We start from the raw sequence: 19,299 nt of genomic DNA on the forward strand, positions 1-19,299 counted from the left end.
GAATTTCAAGGAAGGGTGTGGCTGGGCCTCAGGCATCCAGGAGCCAAGATTAAAAGCCCTCTGGAGCCTTCTTTGCACTATAGCAGCATCCTTCTGTCTCTCCAGAGCCTGCTTCTCTAGTTACTGGAACAAAAAAAAACCACTAACATCTCCCAAATGTAGCTGATACACATCTGGTCCCTGAGTTGAATGTTTTAATCTGTTTCTTGGCCCTGTTCCCACAGGGGCAGAACTCGGTGCTCTGCCTTGCATTGGTCACTCCGCCAGTCTGATCAGGACACGGCTGCAGGGAATTCTTCTGGTGCCCATGTCCCCAGAGGCGGGGGAGCAACGTACAGCTCTCAGAAGGCAGGGGCAGGCCACACAGCCCAGCCGCTGTCCACCACAGGCATTGCCCAGAGCTGTGAGTGGGAGGGGCTTGAGATACAGTAGCCAGGACTAGGCAGCTAAGGATAAGGGTTCAACCTCGCCCATGAGACTGACACGGAATTAAACCCAGCAACTTGCTAAATACCCCCGGTGCCAATGACCATTTTTAGCCACTGGACCCCAGACATTGATCAATATGAGCTCTTTACCCACTGAGCGCTTACAATCTGGTTACAAGCTGGAGCTGTATCAAGATCCCCAACCTACAAGAAGCCAGCCAGTTGGCCTTGGGGAGCACGTTGCCCCAACCCAGCAGCTTGTCCAGATGCCTGCCATTGTGAGGTCAGTCCTGGGCTGAGGGGTGGGCTGGGAAGTGGAGAAGCTGTTCACAATGTCCTAATGACAAAACTTGACCTTGTTCAAAGGGACTGACCACATAAAATGGCTGTTCCCAGATGGTCCAACCTGAAGGTTAAGACTGTTGGTCTCAGCTGGGGCAGAATGCATTTATGGATTTTGTTTTAAATGATGGAATCAGGGATCCTCTCCTCCAAATCTGCCATTTCACAGACAAGGGTAATGAGATCCAGAAAAGTGAAGTGACTTGTGTCGGGCCAGATGCTGGCAAAGTTGGCCTTATCCTGTGCCCAGGCAGGGTGCTAACTCTGCTGACAGCCAAATGCAGCTATGAAGCAGTGGTTTTAACCTAGTTTTATTTCCAGCAGGTGAAATTTTTTGGACCTTGTCCCCAAATCCTTTGGCACATCACAGTGGTCCCCACAGACAGATTCCCATCTCTCCCTGGCCAGGGCTAACTTTATACTTTGAAACTCTCCAGAGGGCTGGAGTAAACTGCACTTTTGACAGACAACATCCCTATAATGGGAGGGGGATAAGGATGGAAAGTACTTTAAAAAAAGGATGGGGGGCAATATAGTCTAAATGTGTCCAGAAACAGGGTATACTTGAATTTGGAGACACCACCACTGCTAAATTTGCATCATTGATAATATGTATGGAGAAGGCCTTAAACCTGGAGGTTTGGCATTTGCTGCAGCCCCTGGGAGCCAGTGGGATGGAGGTTTAGATCAAAGAGGTAGGAGGGGAAAGGAAGTGGGGGAATAAAAGTACAAAAGAAGGGCATTTTTGCATAAGAACAAGTGTGGCAGACTGAATTGTGTATGCCAGTTTGCACATATTCTTGGTCTTGTTCCAGTGGGTGGGGACCCATTGTATAAAAGAGCTCTTCAAGATGTTACTTCAGGTATGACCTCACTGAATCAGGTTGGGCTTTAATCTGGATGACCAGCATCCTTTATAAAAAGAGCGAAAGTCAGATGGAGAGAGAAGCCACAGAAAGCAGCCAGAAGTTGGAAGTCAGTGGAACCCAGAAGAGAAAAGAGAAGCTGCCACCATGTGATTGTCATGTGACAGAAAAGCCAAGAAACCCCAAAGATTGCTGGCCAGTCAGACGATGCCAACCCTGGAAGGAAGCAAGACTTCTAGCTTCTGAAACACCAAGCCAATAAAGTTCTGTTGTTGCACCAACCCATTGGATGGTATGTGTTTTATCTGGGAAGCTAAAACAACAAGCAAGGGCAGTAGAAAGTAATAAACCAAGGCCATTCTCCACATCTTAAAGTTCTGTTCCAGGCATTGGCTGCTGTGAGAAAGGAAGCACTTATATTATCCCAGCCCCCTCTGCTGGGAACCCCAGGCCTCATTCTTCCTGGTTGGTTGTCTAAGACCTTTCCTGACACTGCAAGTTCCATCATGGCTTCTCCATGCACAGAATAGCACTGGACCCACCTCAGGCCCTGTAGTTCAGCTCCCACCACCCAAAGCTGCTCCCCCACAGACTACACACCAGCCCCTCTAAGTGGTGAGCAGATATCTCCTAGGTTCCCTGTCAAACTGACAAGAACCAAAGTGCCCAGTGCACGGAGCATCACATTGACATAAAAGGTGGTTCTTGATAGGGGGCGATTTTGTCCCCCAGGGCATATCTAGCAATCTCTGGAGACATTCTCTGTTGTCACACTAGGGAAGGGGCAGTGTTACTGGTATCTGGTATATTGAGGCCAGACATGCTGCTAAACATCCTATAATGAAAAGGACAAACTCCCCAAAACAAGGAATTACCCCAAAATGTTAATTGTGGTAAGGGTGAGAAACCTAGGACAAAGGAAATGGAAACAGAAAAGAAAATTTGTTGGCAATTTCATAGAGATACCTGAAAATGAATAAAACCACCTGTTCTAGTTTGCTGGCTGCCATAATATAATATACCAGAAACGGAATGGCTTTTTAAAAGGGGAATTTAATAAGTTGCTAGTTTACAGTTCTAAGGCCAACAAAATGTGCCAATTAAAGCAAGTCTATAGAAATGTCCAATCTAAGGCATCCAGGAAAAGAGACTTTGATCCAAAAATGCCGATGAAGTTCAGGGTTTCTCTCTCAAGTGGAAAGGCACATGGTGAACATGGTCAGGGTTTCTCTCTTGGCTGGAAGGGCACATGGTGAACACGGCATCATCTGCAAGCTTCCTCTCCAGCTCCCCGGGAGGCATTTTCCTTCTTCATCTTCAGAAGTCACAGGATGGTGGACTCTCTGCTTCTTGGTTCTATGATGTTCTCTGTTGTGGCTTTCTCATGGCCTGTCATTCTTCTCTGCTCTCCCCGATCTCCCATTTTCTCTAAAATGTTTCCTCTTTTATAGGATTCCAGTAAACCAATCAAGATCCACCTAGAATGGGTAGAGACATGTCTCCACCTAATCCAGTTTAACAACCACTCTTGATTGAGTCACAACTCCAGGAAGATAACCTAATTAAAGTTTCCAACATACAATACTGAATAAGGATTAGAAGAAATGACTGCCTTTACAAAATGGGATTAGGATTAAAACATGGCTTTTCTAGGGTGCATACATCCTTTCAAACTGGCACACCACCTAAAGATCTATTTCTGTCCCTGTTCATGTACTGGAGGAGTTTTTCATCCTTCTCTTGAACCCAACCAGAAGAGGGCCAAGTATAACAGGCTTTCTGGTCTAAGGACTCCATCTGGTGGTTCTCTCCGGAATTAAGTGAAATTTGTATTGTTTTAAAGTTTTTTAAATTTTGAAACAATCATGAAACAAAATTACAGATAAGTTACAAGTACAGTATCAAAGAATTTTTTCCTGCACAATTTGAGATAAGTTGCTGACATGATGCTCTATCACTCTCCAAAAACTTTAATGTTTTTTTTCCTATAAAGAAGGACATTTTCCTAAAAGACCATAATACAACCATCAGAAACAGGAAATTAACACTGTTATATTACTGCCATCTTGTCCTCTGACTGGATCCAATTGGCCCAATAATGCCTTTAGCAAAAAAACCCCATTTATGCTTTGCATTCAATCGTCAGGTATCTTTAGTCTTCCTCAATCTAGAGTAGTTCCTCATTCTTTCCTTGACTTTCATGACCTTGAACATTTTAAAGACTACATGTCAGTTATGTTGGATACTGCCCTCAGTTTGTGTTTGTCTGAGGTTTCCTCGTGTTTTGCTTTGGGGCAGCATCTCTGGCAGGAATCTCACCTCAGCAACGCTGTTGTGCTCACTGCATCCTAGCAGGGGTACATGATTTTGAGTTGCTCTATCTCTGGCGATACTAACTCTGACCACTTGACTAAGGGTTTATTTTTCTTCACTGTGAAGTGATGCATGCTAAAGAATTTCACTACCACCACTATTTAACACTGAGCAGAAGATGCTAGCCAATGCCACAGGGCACAAAATAAATAGAAAAACAATATAGTTTGGAAAGGAACAAATACAATGAAAATATATTCTTCTTATCAGTATGGTTATATATGTAGAAAATCCTAAAGAATGGTTACAGATAACCACTGCTAGTGAATTTGGCAAGACTACTGGATACAATGTCAATAGAAAAAAAATCTAATTCCATATACCAGAAGCTAATTATTAGAGAATGGAACAGAAGATACTATTTACAATGGCATCAAAAATGATCAAATACCTGGAATAAATCTAGCAAAATATAGGTAAGACCTGTACACAGAAACTGTAGAACATTACTTAGAGAAATTAAAGATCTAAATAAATATAGGGTTATCCCATATTCACAGATTGGAATATTCAGTATTATAAAGATATCAGTTCTCTCCAAATTGGTCTACAGATCTATTATAATATACAGCTAAGCATGGACTCTTTTTTTAGATATAAGCTGTATATAAAGTATATATTAAAATGCAAAGGACAATAATACCCAAGACAATCTTGAAAAAAAAAGTGGAAGCCTTTTTTCTTTACAGATATCAAGCATTTTTATAAAGCTTATTATAACAACAGTGTGATATTATATAAGAATAGCCAACTAAACCCCTGGAACAGAATAGCTAGCCCAGAAGTAGGCTGACAGATATTTGGACACTTGATTGATGACAAAGGAGCAGCGCAGAGCAATGGAGAAGGAATGGTCTTTTCAGTAGATGGTGCTGGGTGAACTGGATATCCAAATTAGAAGAAAATGTATCTTGACTCCTACCTCAAACTATACACAAAAATCTATTCCACTCTTTCTCCGCGGGCAGCGCTCCCGCCGCCAGCCAGCCAGCCCTCCTCTTCCCCCTTCTCCGCTGGCGGCGCTCCCGCCGCCATCTTGCCCTTCTCTTTCCCCTCCTGCTCCGGCGCTCCATCCGCCATCTTATCCTTCCCTTTCTCCTCCTGCTCCGGCGGCTCTCCAACCACCACCATGTCCTCTGCCGCCGTCACCAGCTCCTCCGCCACTGTCCTCGACAGCCTTACCACCCTCACCTTTCCTCCTCCAGAACAGTTACTGGGGGAGTGGAGATGATACAGAGGAGCTCCCAGAGCCACGACGGAGATCAAAGGGACGGCGTACCCCATCCTGGAACGGCTGACTGTCTGGGAGAACCAGCTCCGGTGAGATCACCGAGGGGCGCGGGCTTTCCCGGGCAGGACAGCAAGTGGCCGGAGTCCCTCTCTTCCTCCTTCCCAGGCCAGCTGGCAGAATTGGGCAGGCGGTCCCCTCGGGCCGCGGCGGCTGGCGCCCCCACCACGTGAGGCCTCCCGGACCAACTGAGAGAGTTGGGTCGGAAATGCCCAGACCACGGAGAACGGTGACCGGGGGGGTCCCTTCCAAACACGTGACTCCCTGGTCCGGCTGGGAATGGTGCACTCTCCTGGGCCGCGGCGGCTAGCGCCCTCCTACCACGCTTGGCGCCCTGGGCCGACTAGGAAATTTGGTCGGGCGCTCTCCCGGGCTGCGGTGGCCGGCGACCCTCCCCGCGTTCGGACCCCCGGGCCAGCTGGCACTCTTCCAAGCCGCTTCGGCTGGCGAACCTCTCCCATGGCGAGAGTTTTCCAAGGTTAAAGGACCCACAGCACCTTTTGCTGGTGGAACCCGCAGGCAAACGTGTACCACGAGCGCCACCTACTGGGCAGGATAGGAAAGACAGAACCCAGAGATTTCACAGAAGGATCTTTCAGCCTGTTGGGTCCAACACCCAGGGAACTCTGACTAAATGCCCAGACGCCAGCAGAGGATAATGGATCACGCTCAGAAAATTGAAAATATGGCCCAGTCAAAGGAACAAACCAATAGTTCAAATGAGATACAGGAGCTGAAACAACTAATGCTGAATATACGAACAGAAATGGAAAACCTCTTCAAAAACAAAATCGATAAATTGAGGGAGGACATGAAGAAGACATGGGCTGAACAAAAAGAAGAAATAGAAAATCTGAAAAAACAAATCACAGAGCTTATGGAAGTTAAGGATAAAGTAGAAAAGATGGAAAAAAAACAATGGATACCTACAATGATAGATTTAAAGAGACAGAAGATAGAATTAGTGATTTGGAGGATGGAACAGTTGATTTCCAAAAAGAAACAGAAACTATCGGGAAAAGAATGGAAAAACTTGAACAGGGTATCAGGGAACTCAAGGACAATATGAACCGCACAAATATACGTGTTGTGGGTGTCCCAGAAGGAGAAGAGAAGGGAAAAGGAGGAGAAAAACTAATGGAAGAAATTATCACTGAAAATTTCCCAACTCTTATGAAAGACCTAAAATTTCAGATCCAAGAAGTGCAGCGCACCCCAAAGAGATTAGACCCAAATAGGTGTTCTCCAAGATACTTACTAGTTAGAATGTCAGAGGTCAAAGAGAAAGAGAGGATCTTGAAAGCAGCAAGAGAAAAACAATCCATCACATACAAGGGAAACCCACTAAGACTATGTGTAGATTTCTCAGCAGAAACCATGGAAGCTAGAAGACAGTGGGATGATATATTTAAATTACTAAAAGAGAAAAACTGCCAACCAAGACTCCTATATCCAGCAAAATTGTCCTTCAAAAATGAGGGAGAAATTAAAACATTCTCAGACAAAAAGTCACTGAGAGAATTTGTGACCAAGAGACCAGCTCTGCAAGAAATACTAAAGGGAGCACTAGAGTCAGATACGAAAAGACAGAAGAGAGAGGTATGGAGAAGAGTGTAGAAAGAAGGAAAGTCAGATATGATATATATATAATACAAAAGGCAAAATGGTAGAGGAAAATATTATCCAAACAGTAATAACACTAAATGTTAATGGACTGAATTCCCCAATCAAAAGACACAGACTGGCAGAATGGATTAAAAAACAGGATCCTTCTATATGCTGTCTACAGGAAACACATCTTAGACCCAAAGATAAACATAGGTTGAAAGTGAAAAGTTGGGAAGAGATATTTCATGCAAATAACAACCAGAAAAGAGCAGGAGTGGCTATACTAATATCCAACAAATTAGACTTCAAATGTAAAACAGTTAAAAGAGACAAAGAAGGACACTATCTACTAATAAAAGGAACAATTAAACAAGAAGACATAACAATCATAAATATTTACGCACCGAACCAGAATGCCCCAAAATACGTGAGGAATACACTGCAAACACTGAAAAGGGAAATAGACACATATACCATAATAGTTGGAGACTTCAATTCCCCACTGTCATCAATGGACAGAACATCTAGACAGAGGATCAATAAAGAAATAGAGAATCTGAATATTACTATAAATGAGCTAGACTTAACAGACATTTATAGGACATTACATCCCACAACTGCAGGATACACTTTTTTCTCAAGTGTTCATGGATCATTCTCAAAGATAGACCATATGCTGGGTCACAAAGCAAGTCTTAACAAATTTAAAAAGATTGAAATCATACACAACACTTTCTCGGATCATAAAGGAATGAAGTTGGAAATCAATAATAGGCGGAGGGCCAGAAAATTCACAAATACGTGGAGGCTCAACAACACACTCTTAAACAACGAGTGGGTCAAAGAAGAAATTTCAAGAGAAATTAGTAAATACCTCGAGGCGAATGAAAACGAAAACACAACATATCAAAACCTATGGGACGCAGCAAAGGCAGTGCTAAGAGGGAAATTTATTGCCCCAAATGCCTATATCAGAAAAGAAGAAAAGGCAAAAATGCAGGAATTAACTGTCCACTTGGAAGAACTGGAGAAAGAACAGCAAACTAATCCCAAAGCAAGCAAAAGGAAAGAAATAACAAAGATTAGAGCAGAAATAAATGAAATTGAAAACATGAAAACAATAGAGAAAATCAATAAGACCAGAAGTTGGTTCTATGAGAAAATCAATAAGATTGATGGGCCCTTATCAAGATTGACAAAAAGAAGAAGAAAGAGGATGCAAATAAATAAGATCCGAAATGGAAGAGGAGACATAACTACTGACCTCACAGAAATAAAGGAGGTAATAACAGGATACTATGAACAACTTTACGCTAATAAATACAACAACTTAGATGAAATGAACGGGTTCCTGGAAAGACAAGAACAACCAACTTTGACTCAAGAAGAAATAGATGACCTCAACAAACCAATCACAAGTAAAGAGATTGAATTAGTCATTCAAAAGCTCCCTAAAAAGAAAAGTCCAGGCCCAGATGGCTTCACATGTGAATTCTATCAAACATTCCAGAAAGAATTAGTACCAACTCTCCTCAAACTCTTCAAAATAATCGAAGTGGAGGGAAAACTACCTAATTCATTCTATGAAACCAACATCACCCTCATACCAAAACCAGGCAAAGATACTACAAAAAAAGAAAACTACAGACCAATCTCTCTAATGAATACAGATGCAAAAATCCTCAATAAAATTCTAGCAAATCGTATCCAACAACACATTAAAAGAATTATACATCATGACCAAGTAGGATTCATCCCAGGTATGCAAGGATGGTTCAACATAAGAAAATCAATTAATGTAATACACCATATCAACAAATCAAAGCAGAAAAATCACATGATCATCTCAATTGATGCAGAGAAGGCATTTGACAAGATTCAACATCCTTTCCTGTTGAAAACACTTCAAAGGATAGGAATACAAGGGAACCTCCTTAAAATGATAGAGGGAATATATGAAAAACCCACAGCTAATATCATCCTCAATGGGGAAAAATTGAAAACTTTCCCCCTAAGATCAGGAACAAGACAAGGATGTCCACTATCACCACTATTATTCAACATTGTGTTGGAGGTTCTAGCCAAAGCAATTAGACAAGAAAAAGAAATACAAGGCATCAAAATTGGAAAGGAAGAAGTAAAACTATCACTGTTTGCAGACGATATGATACTATACATCGAAAACCCGGAAAAATCCACAACAAAACTACTAGAGCTAATAAACGAGTACAGCAAAGTAGCAGGTTACAAGATCAACATTCAAAAATCTGTAGCATTTCTATACACTAGTAATGAACAAGCTGAGGGGGAAATCAAGAAACGAATCCCATTTACAATCGCAACTAAAAGAATAAAATACCTAGGAATAAATTTAACTAAAGAGGCAAAAAACCTATATAAAGAAAACTACAAAAAAACTACTAAAAGAAATCACAGAAGACCTAAATAGATGGAAGGGCATACCGTGTTCATGGATTGGAAGACTAAATAAAATTAAGATGTCAATCCTACCTAAACTGATCTACAGATTCAATGCAATACCAATCAAAATCCCAACAACTTATTTTTCAGAATTAGAAAAACCAATAAGCAAATTTATCTGGAAGGGCAGGTTGCCCCGAATTGCTAAAAACATCTTGAGGAAAAAAAACGAAGCTGGAAGTCTCGCGCTGCCGGACTTTAAGGCATATTATGAAGCCACAGTGGTCAAAACAGCATGGTATTGGCATAAAGATAGATATATCGACCAATGGAATCGAATAGAATGCTCAGAAATAGACCCTCTCCTCTATGGACATTTGATCTTTGATAAGGCAGTCAAGCCAACTCACCTGGGACAGAACAGTCTCTTCAATAAATGGTGCCTAGAGAACTGGATATCCATATGCAAAAGAATGAAAGAAGACCCACCTCTCACACCCTATACAAAAGTTAACTCAAAATGGATCAAAGATCTAAACATTAGGTCTAAGACCATAAAACAGTTAGAGGAAAATGTTGGGAGATATCTTATGGATCTTACAACTGGAAGCGGTTTTATGGACCTTAAACCTAAAGCAAGAACACTGAAGAAGGAAATAAATAAATGGGAGCTCCTCAAAATTAAACACTTTTGTGCATCAAAGAACTTCATCAAGAAAGCAGAAAGACAGCCTACACAATGGGAGACAATATTTGGAAATGATATATCAGATAAAGGTCTAGTATCCAGAATTTATAAAGAGATTGTTCATCTCAACAACAAAAAGACAGCCAACCCAATTACAAAATGGGAAAAAGACTTGAACAGACACCTATCAGAAGAGGAAATACAAATGGCCAAAAGGCACATGAAGAGATGCTCAATGTCCCTGGCCATTAGAGAAATGCAAATCAAAACCACAATGAGATATCATCTCACACCCACCAGAATGGCCATTATCAACAAAACAGAAAATGACAAGTGCTGGAGAGGATGCGGAGAAAGAGGCACACTTATCCACTGTTGGTGGGAATGTCAAATGGTGCAACCACTGTGGAAGGCAGTTTGGCGGTTCCTCAAAAAGCTGAATATAGAATTGCCATACGACCCAGCAATACCATTGCTGGGAATCTACTCAAAGGACTTAAGGGCAAAGACACAAACGGACATTTGCACACCAATGTTTATAGCAGCGTTATTTACAATTGCAAAGAGATGGAGACAGCCGATATCTCCATCAACAGAAGAGTGGCTAAACAAACTGTGGTATATACATATGATGGAATACTATGCAGCTTTAAGACAGGATAAACTTATGAAGCATGTAATAACATGGATGGACCTAGAGAACATTATGCTGAGTGAGTCTAGCCAAAAACTAAAGGACAAATACTGTATGGTCCCACTGATGTGAACAGACATTCGAGAATAAATTTGGAATATGTCATTGGTAACAGAGTCCAGCAGGAGATAGAAACAGGGTAAGATAATGGGCAATTGGAGTTGAAGGGATACAGACTGTGCAACAGGACTAGATACAAAAACTCAAAAATGGACAGCACAATAATACCTAATTGTAAAGTAATCTTGTTAAAACACTGAATGAAGCTGCATCTGAGCTATTGGTTTTTGTTTTGTTTTGTTTTGACTTTACTATTATTACTTTTATTTTTGTCTCTATATTAACATTCTATATCTTTTTCGGTTATGTTGCTAGTTCTTCTAAACCGACGCAAATGTACTAAGAAACGATGATCATGCATCTATGTGATGATGTTAAGAATTACTGATTGCATATGTAGAATGGTATGATTTCTAAATGTTAGGTTAATTTCTTTTTTTCCGTTAATTAAAAAAAAAAAAAAGAGAAGGGGTAATTGGAGCTGAAGGGATACAGACTGTACAACGGGACTGGATATAAAAACTCAGAAATGGACAGCACAATACTACCCAATTGTAATGCAATTATGTTAAAACACTGAATGAAGCTGCATGTGAGATATAGGTTTTTTGTTTTTTTTTTTTCTCTCTATTAATGTTTTAATTCTTATTCTGTTGTCTTTTTATTTCTTTTTCTAAATCGATGCAAATGTACTAAGAAATGATGAATATGCAACTATGTGATGTTATTAAGAATTACTGATTGTACATGTAGAATGGAATGATTTCTAATTGTTTTGTTAATTCTTTTTTTAATTAATAAAAAAAAGAATTACTGATTGCATATGTAGAATGGTATGATTTCTAAATGTTGTGTTAATTTCTTTTTTTTCCGTTAATTAATAAAAAAAAAGTTTATTGGTTCTATATTGTGTATTCTGAAAAAAAGGGAAGAATATACAGGAGTTCAATGATTTTGAAGATTTTGCCTTAGGACTAAAAAATACTTTTCCTATAAGATTGATGTTTACAGTTTAACTTATTATTTGTGTTTCCAAAGTAGACATAATGTAAATTAGGAAAAATCAATCACAGTCTCCATACTGAACAACGAATAAAACAGACATATGTAGTTACCAGTGTCTGAGAAATTGGGGATCCAGACTGAACTCATATAATTTAAGGTTAACATTTTGAAATACTTGAACTGTGAAACTTTGTCCAAACATTTTATTATTCACATTCAAAGATTTCCAAGGACTGAAGGAAAAGCTTGTTTGTTTTTGACACAATATATGTTTACTGTAGAAATGGTGTCTGCAATGTTCAGAGATCATTTCATTTTGGAGAATGAGACACATTTACCTTTAATAGTATACTACTTCTCAATGTGTAACTGCTACAGGATGTAAAATATAGACATGGAGTATCCCATCGACATGAATGGTGTGGAACTTAGCTGAAGAGTTTATGGGAATTAGCTGGGATACATTAAAAGGCTGCTATAACATAGACTATTTGTACCTCTGGAACTCTATGAAAAGTGCCTCCAAAGCTGTAGGGAAACAGCCAGGAAAGAAGAGATCGCCAGAGCTTTCTACCAGGTGGAGACTGTTGTAGTGTTACTATTACTGCATTGTAGGCATTGAAAGTATAAGTGGTACCAATAACTTCTAAAAATAATAAATATTCAGTATGTTAAAAAAAAAAATCTATTCCAGATAGATTACAAATCTAAATGTGAAAGGTCAAACTGCAGCAAACAGGCTTCACAGCAGGCAGGCCTCTTCCCCCCTTCTCTTTCTTGTTTGACTGCCTCCTCTGTGGAAAATCCCCAAACCCCCTTTCCTGACCTTCAGAAACAGGGGGAACTGCAGGCAAGCAAGATAAAACAAATGTCTGAGATAAAGACCCACTCTCCTAGCCTTCAGGACCTGGTAAAACTGCGGGCAAGCGATATAAGACACCTGGGATGGGGGCCCTCCCCTAACAGCTCATCTGCTTCTGTAACCCGCTTCGTGCCTTAAATTAAGCAATTGTTTTTCCTTTCATATTGCTGGTCGCCATATTAAGCTTACCTTATCTCTAGCATGTAATACAGTCTATAAAAGCTAAGGTTGCCTTTTGTTCAGGTCTCAGACTTTCGAGGTCACTCAGCTGAGCCCCGTGTGCACGAGCCAATAAATCACTTGCTTCTCGAAACTATGCATCCTTAGTCTCAGCCTGTTCTAATTTCACAGAACGTTCCTGGAAGCCTGCGGCCTCCTTCTTGGTTTTTGTGCTACAAAACAACAAGGCTTTTAGAAGAAAACCTACTCAAAAATATTCATGATTTTGGAGTAGGCAAAGATTTCTTAAAGAAGACACACAAAAAAAATGTTAACCATATAGGGAAACGTTCATAAATTGGGCTACATTAAAATTAAGGACTCTGTTCGTCAAAAGATACCATAAAGAGAGTGAAAAGGTAAGCCACAGAGAGAGGAATATACTCACTATGTATATATATGACAAGGACTCATTTCTAAACATATAAAATGCTCCCACAAATTAGCAAAATCAAATGACTGATGTTTTAGTTTGCTAAAGCTGCCAGAATACAATATACCAGAAATGGACTGGCTTTTTCAGTGGGGATTTATTAAGTTACAAGTTTACAGTTCTAAGGCCATAAAAATGTCCAAATGAAGGTGTCAGCAAGAGAATACCTTCACTCTGGGAAGGCTGATCGCGTCCTGGATTTCTCTGTCAGCTGGGGAGGCACGTGGCTGGCATCTCCTGTCCTTTGCTCCCGGGTTGCACTGCTTTCAGCTTCAGATGTTAGTGGCCTTCTATGTCGGCTTTCTAAGCATCTCCCAATGTCTGTGTCTAGGCGTCTGCTCCCTGTATCGGCTCTGAGCGCCTTCTCTCTCCATGAACTCTTTTAAGGACTTCAGTAAACTAATGAAGACCCACCTTGAGTGGGTAGGGCCACATCTCTATGGAAATAATCTAATCAAAAGGTCCCACCCACAGGGCAGGGCCGCGGTGGCTCAGCGGGCAAGAGTGCTTGCCTGCCATGCCGGAGGACCTCGGTTCGATTCCCGGCCCCAGCCCATGTAAAAAAAAAAACAAACAAACAAACAAAAACTAATAAAATGATCTCTTTAAAAAAAAAAAAAAAAAAAAAAGGTCCCACCCACAAATGGTTGGGTCACATCTCCGTGGAAACAATGTAATCAAAAGATCCTGCCCAAATAATACCTCCACCCCCACAAAATTGGATTAGGATTAAAATAATATGGCTTTTCTAGGGTACATAACAGTTTTAAACCTATACTTTCCACCCTCTGGACCCCCAAAAGACATGTTTGTACCATATGCAAAATACATTCATTCCATCACAATATCACAAAAGGCTTAAACCATATCAGGAGTGATACAAATGCAATATCAACTCAAAAATAGCACAAAATCTCACCAAAGTCAGTTACAGCCGTGGTCTGTCCTAAGGCAACATTCTCCTCTGGCTGTAAACCTGTGAAACTTAGTGCAAGTTATCTGCTTCCAGTACACAAGGAGGATAGTCATAGGATAAACATTCCCATTGCCATAGGGAGAAATCTGAAAGCAGAACAGGGGTCACGGGATTCAAACAGTTCTGAAAACAACAGGGCAAACTCCATTTGATTTTAAGTTCTGAGAATCATTTAGTAGAATGATGGTTTATCCTCTAGGCTTGAGAAAGCAGCAGTCCCACTTATAAAAATCCCTTTCCAGGGATTTACACAGTGGCCCTTCTCTCTCTAAACACTGGGTGAAGATTTTAACGTATCCAAGTATTGGGGAGACCACCTTGTTCTCAGCTCCACCCTCTCCAAGCATCAGGGCGGTACTCCTACCATCTCCCAGGCACATGCTGTATCCCTTCTGGACAATGGGGTGGTCACCAGGCTCCCCCATTCTCCAGGGCATATGCTCCACCCTCTCTGAGGCCTGAGGCAGCAAAACTCTTCCTGAACAATGAAGCAGAAGGTCAGCCCTCTGCTTCCAGGGCACACTCACCCTCTCCATGTGCATGGGTGGATCTGTTCCCTTGGCCTGAGATTTCCTAGCTCCAGACCTTAGCTTCCATGGTTATGCCTTTGAAGTCATTTTTCCTTCAATCTGTCCCTTTTAGTCCAGACTGGCAGTGCTTCTGTTTATACAGATCTCACCAAAAAATGTGTTGACTTGGCATGCAGCATACAGGAGTAAAACCCATCAGACAATAGGACTTTCCACAAATCCTATATGAATAACACCATCCCCAATCCTGGATTTTTCTGAAATGACTGACTGGTTCCATGTTTGGTTAAATCCTCACGTAGGGCAGTATTTTCTGGGATCTCATTTTCCAAAAGCTCAGAATTTTCCAAACTACGTTTTCAGTTGCTTTCTCCAAAAGAGTTCAGTTCTAAACTTATCTCTTTCCTGTCACATTTTACAATAAGCTACAAGAAGAAGCCAGGCTGTATTTTCTACATTTAGTTTGGAAATTTCCTCAGCTAGATATCCAAGCTTATTGCCTTCAAATTCTACCTCCCAGCCAATACCAGGACTCAATTTTGCCAAATTCTCTGCCCCTGTGAAACAAGGGTCACCTTTCTTCCAGTGGGCAATGACATGGTCATCATTTCTATCTAAGGCCTTATTGGAAGACACTTTAGCATCCAAATTCCTACCAACAGACTCTTCAAAGCCATCCAGGCCTTTCCTATTCACCTCCTCACAATTCTTCCAGAATCTTCCCCTTACCCAACATGTTTGATATTGCAAAAACTGCAGCACCCCACTTCTCTGGTACCAAAATCTGTTTCAATTTGTTAAAGCTGCCAGAATGCTATATACCAGAAATGGATGGATTACATAACAGTTTCAAACCAGATCCAATAGAAGAGTGGACAAAAGAACTAAACAGACACTTTACAAAAGAACATAAGGAAATGGCCAATACATATGTAAAAAAAAAAAATTATCAACTGCATTAGTAATCAGGGAAATACAATTAAGACCCCAGTGCAGCACCACTACCTACCCCACTGAAATGGTTAAAATTAAGAAGACAGACAATACCAAATGTTAGCTAGAGTGCAAATGGGCATTACCATTTTTGAAAACTAGCATTACCTACTTAAGCTGAACATAAGTAAATCCTATGACCAAGCAATTCCATTACTAGGGATATATGAGTATATATGTTCACTTAAATATATACACTATAATGTTTATAGAAGCATAATGTATTCTAGCTCCAAATTTGAAATTACACAAATGTCCAAATAAATTGTGGAAAATTCATACAATGAAACACTCCATTTTTGAAATGAGAAAAAATGAACTACGTCTACACACAAGTATAATGTTAAGCAAAATATGCATGAGGTACAATTTAATTTGTACAATTTCATTTGTTTAAATACAAAAGTAGGCAATCTATGCAAAGAGAGGCAGGATAATGGTTACCATTAGGCCAAGGGTAGTGACTGGAAGAGGACAAAATCTGGTGCTAGTTGCTTGGGTGTGCTTGGTTTGTACTCTTCTGTACTATATATATAATATATATAGTCATACTTCAATTAAAAGTTCAAAAAGAGCTAATTGTGGAAAGTAAAACAATAGCCCCTTGTAGATAACATAGGAAAATATGTTGGAGATTAGGACAGATTTCTTAAACAAGACACATACACACTCACACACAGATACTTACAACCCACTAACTATAATGAAAAAGATCAATTGGAAACTACATAAAAATTGCAAACTTCTAAAAAAATTATTCTAATTATCAAACACCAATAAGAGTAAAAAAGATAAACCACAGAGTGTACTCATATCCAGTCTATGTGAATAAAGAATTCCCATAAATCAATAATAAAAGGGTAGACAACCGAATAGGAAGAGTTGGCAGGAGACCTGAATGTGCACTTCACAAAAGAAGATATCAAAATGGACAGTATACACATGAGAAAGGCCTCAGCGTCATTAGTTATTAGAGAAAAGCAAAATCAAAGCAATAATTCAAAACTACTATATACCCAGTAGGATTGCTCAAATTATAAAGACTGACAATGTCAAGTGAGGCTGAGGTTGGAAGTTCTGGAAACACTTACACACAGCTAGAATGAAATTATTCCAATCTTGGCATACCTGTTAGGCATTGCCTGGCGATGATACAATACCCTTTGTTCTAGCAATTCCACTCCTGGAGAAACTCATGTGCATGTGCACCAGATTCATGTACAAGAAAACTCATAGCATTATTCACACTAGCCCCAGCCTGGAAACAACCCAGTTTGTCCATCAACAGTAAAATGGATGTTATAGTGTAAGACATATCATGAAATTCTATACAGCAGCAGAAAAAGCATTACTAGATACAACCTGCATGAATTTCAAACATAATACTGAACCAAAGAAACTGAGCATAAAAGCAGACTGCATAATTCCATTTATATCAAGTGCTCATACTTTTATGGTCAGTTTATTTGAACACCATAAATACCTGGAATCTTGAATAGGGAGTGAGATTTTGTTCGTTTGTCTAGGTTAGTGTGATGCCCTGATAAATCCCAGAGAGATTTAGGCAGTAAATAAAGAAGTATTTGCAAAATCCCCTTGAGGGAATGGGGAGAAAGGACAAAATATTCAACTTCCCTATTTGGAGAATTTCTAATACTCTTACAAGCAGTGGGGACAACCAAATTAATAGGCTGAGCCCTCAATCTTGGGGTTTGCCCCTATGAAACTTATTTCTTCAAAGGATAGCTAACCCTACTTAAAATTAGGCCTGAGAGTCACCCCCAGAGAACCTCTTTCATTGCTCAGATGTGGCCTCTCTCTCTAAGCCAACTCAACATGTGAACTCACTGCCTTCCCTCCTACGTGGAACATGTCTCCCAGGGGTGTAAATCTCCCTGGCAACGTAGGACAGAAAGCCTAGGATAAGCCAGGACCTGGCATCAAGAGATGAGAAAGCCTTCTTGACCGAAAGAGGGAAGAGAGAAATGAGACAAAGTTTCAGTGGCTGAGAAATTTCAGAGTAGAGAGGTTATCCAGGAGGTTATTCTTATGCATTATATAGATAATCCTTTTTAGTTTATGGTGTATTGGAGTGGCTAAAGAAAAGTACCTGAAACTGTTGAGCTGTGTCCCAGTAGCCTAGATTCTTGAAGACAATTGTATAAAGATATTACATTTACAATGTGACTGTGTGATTGTGAGAATCTTGTGTCTGATACTCCTTATATCCAGGGTTTGGACAAATGAGTAAAACATATGAATAAATAAATAATAAGGGGGACAAAGGGTAAAATAAATTGGGTAGGTGGAAACACTAGTGGTCAATGAGAGGGAGGGGTAAAGTTGTATGGTGTGTATGAGTTCTTTCTTTATTCATTTCTTTTTCTGAAGTGATGCAAATGTTCTAAAAAATGATCATGGTGATGAATACACAACTATGTGATGATATTGTGAGCCACTGATTGTGTGCACCATGTATAGAAAGTATGCATGTGAAGATTTCTCAATTAAAAATTTTTTAAGAAAGAAAGTGTGCAGTTAAACATTGCTACCTATCATAACTTGCCAAACACCAACCAAAACCACTCCAGCCAATCATAAGGAACACCCAGGGCAATATATAAGATTCTACAAAGGTTCCATGCACTAGGGTAACTTTCCAGAAACCTACAACCTCCAGATGGACCCCTGGACCAGATAAGTCCTGAAACCCAGAGCAGCCAGCCTCTCCAAAACATCAGCTAGTTCCGTGTCCCTACATATTATTAATAGCCCCTTCCAACATGAAAAAGTTAGAATGGGCATAGCTCAAATACCCCTAATAAGTGGAAGTAGGATCAAAGGTGATGGTGGAGTTATACAGAGAAGGTAGGGTTTAACAAATGAGTATGATTGCTGAGTCATTATACTGATATTTCTTTTAGTCTCCAGTATCTTAGAGCAGCTAGAAATAAATACCTAAAATTGTGGAACTGTTACCCATACCAAACTGTGAAACCTGTTCTACAACTAATTGTTGCACTGTGCTTTGAAATTTGCTTTTGTATATGTTATTTTTCACAAAAAAAAAGTCTATTGTGATGATAAAAAAATATTTTTTTCCTTCTGGCCTCCAATGTTCTGGAGGAGTTAGGAAAAATCTGAAATGATGGTATGGTAGCTAATGACAAACTCTGGGACCCATCCTATAACTACTTGTTAAAGAGTGCTTTGAAAACTATTGCTTTTTTCTTTCTTTGCTTTGTATATATGTTATGTTACACAAAAAACAAAAATAAAATAAAATTAAGTAAGTGAAACTAACCCATTGTTACGGTTCACTGTTTTCTTTGGGTTGGGCAAGGAGTTCTCAGGAAAATGTTCTTTTTCTGAACCTGGGTAGCACTTAGGTAGTAGTGTTTTCTCTGTGGTCATTCATCATGCCGCAGTTTTATGATTTGTGCACTTTTCTGTATATCATACTTACATATATAGTTTTAAATGTCTAGAGACCACAGGCCTAGCCACCGCTAA

The sequence above is a fragment of the Tamandua tetradactyla genome, chromosome 12 (assembly GCF_023851605.1).
Source record: "Tamandua tetradactyla isolate mTamTet1 chromosome 12, mTamTet1.pri, whole genome shotgun sequence".
Classification (NCBI taxonomy): domain Eukaryota; kingdom Metazoa; phylum Chordata; class Mammalia; order Pilosa; family Myrmecophagidae; genus Tamandua; species Tamandua tetradactyla.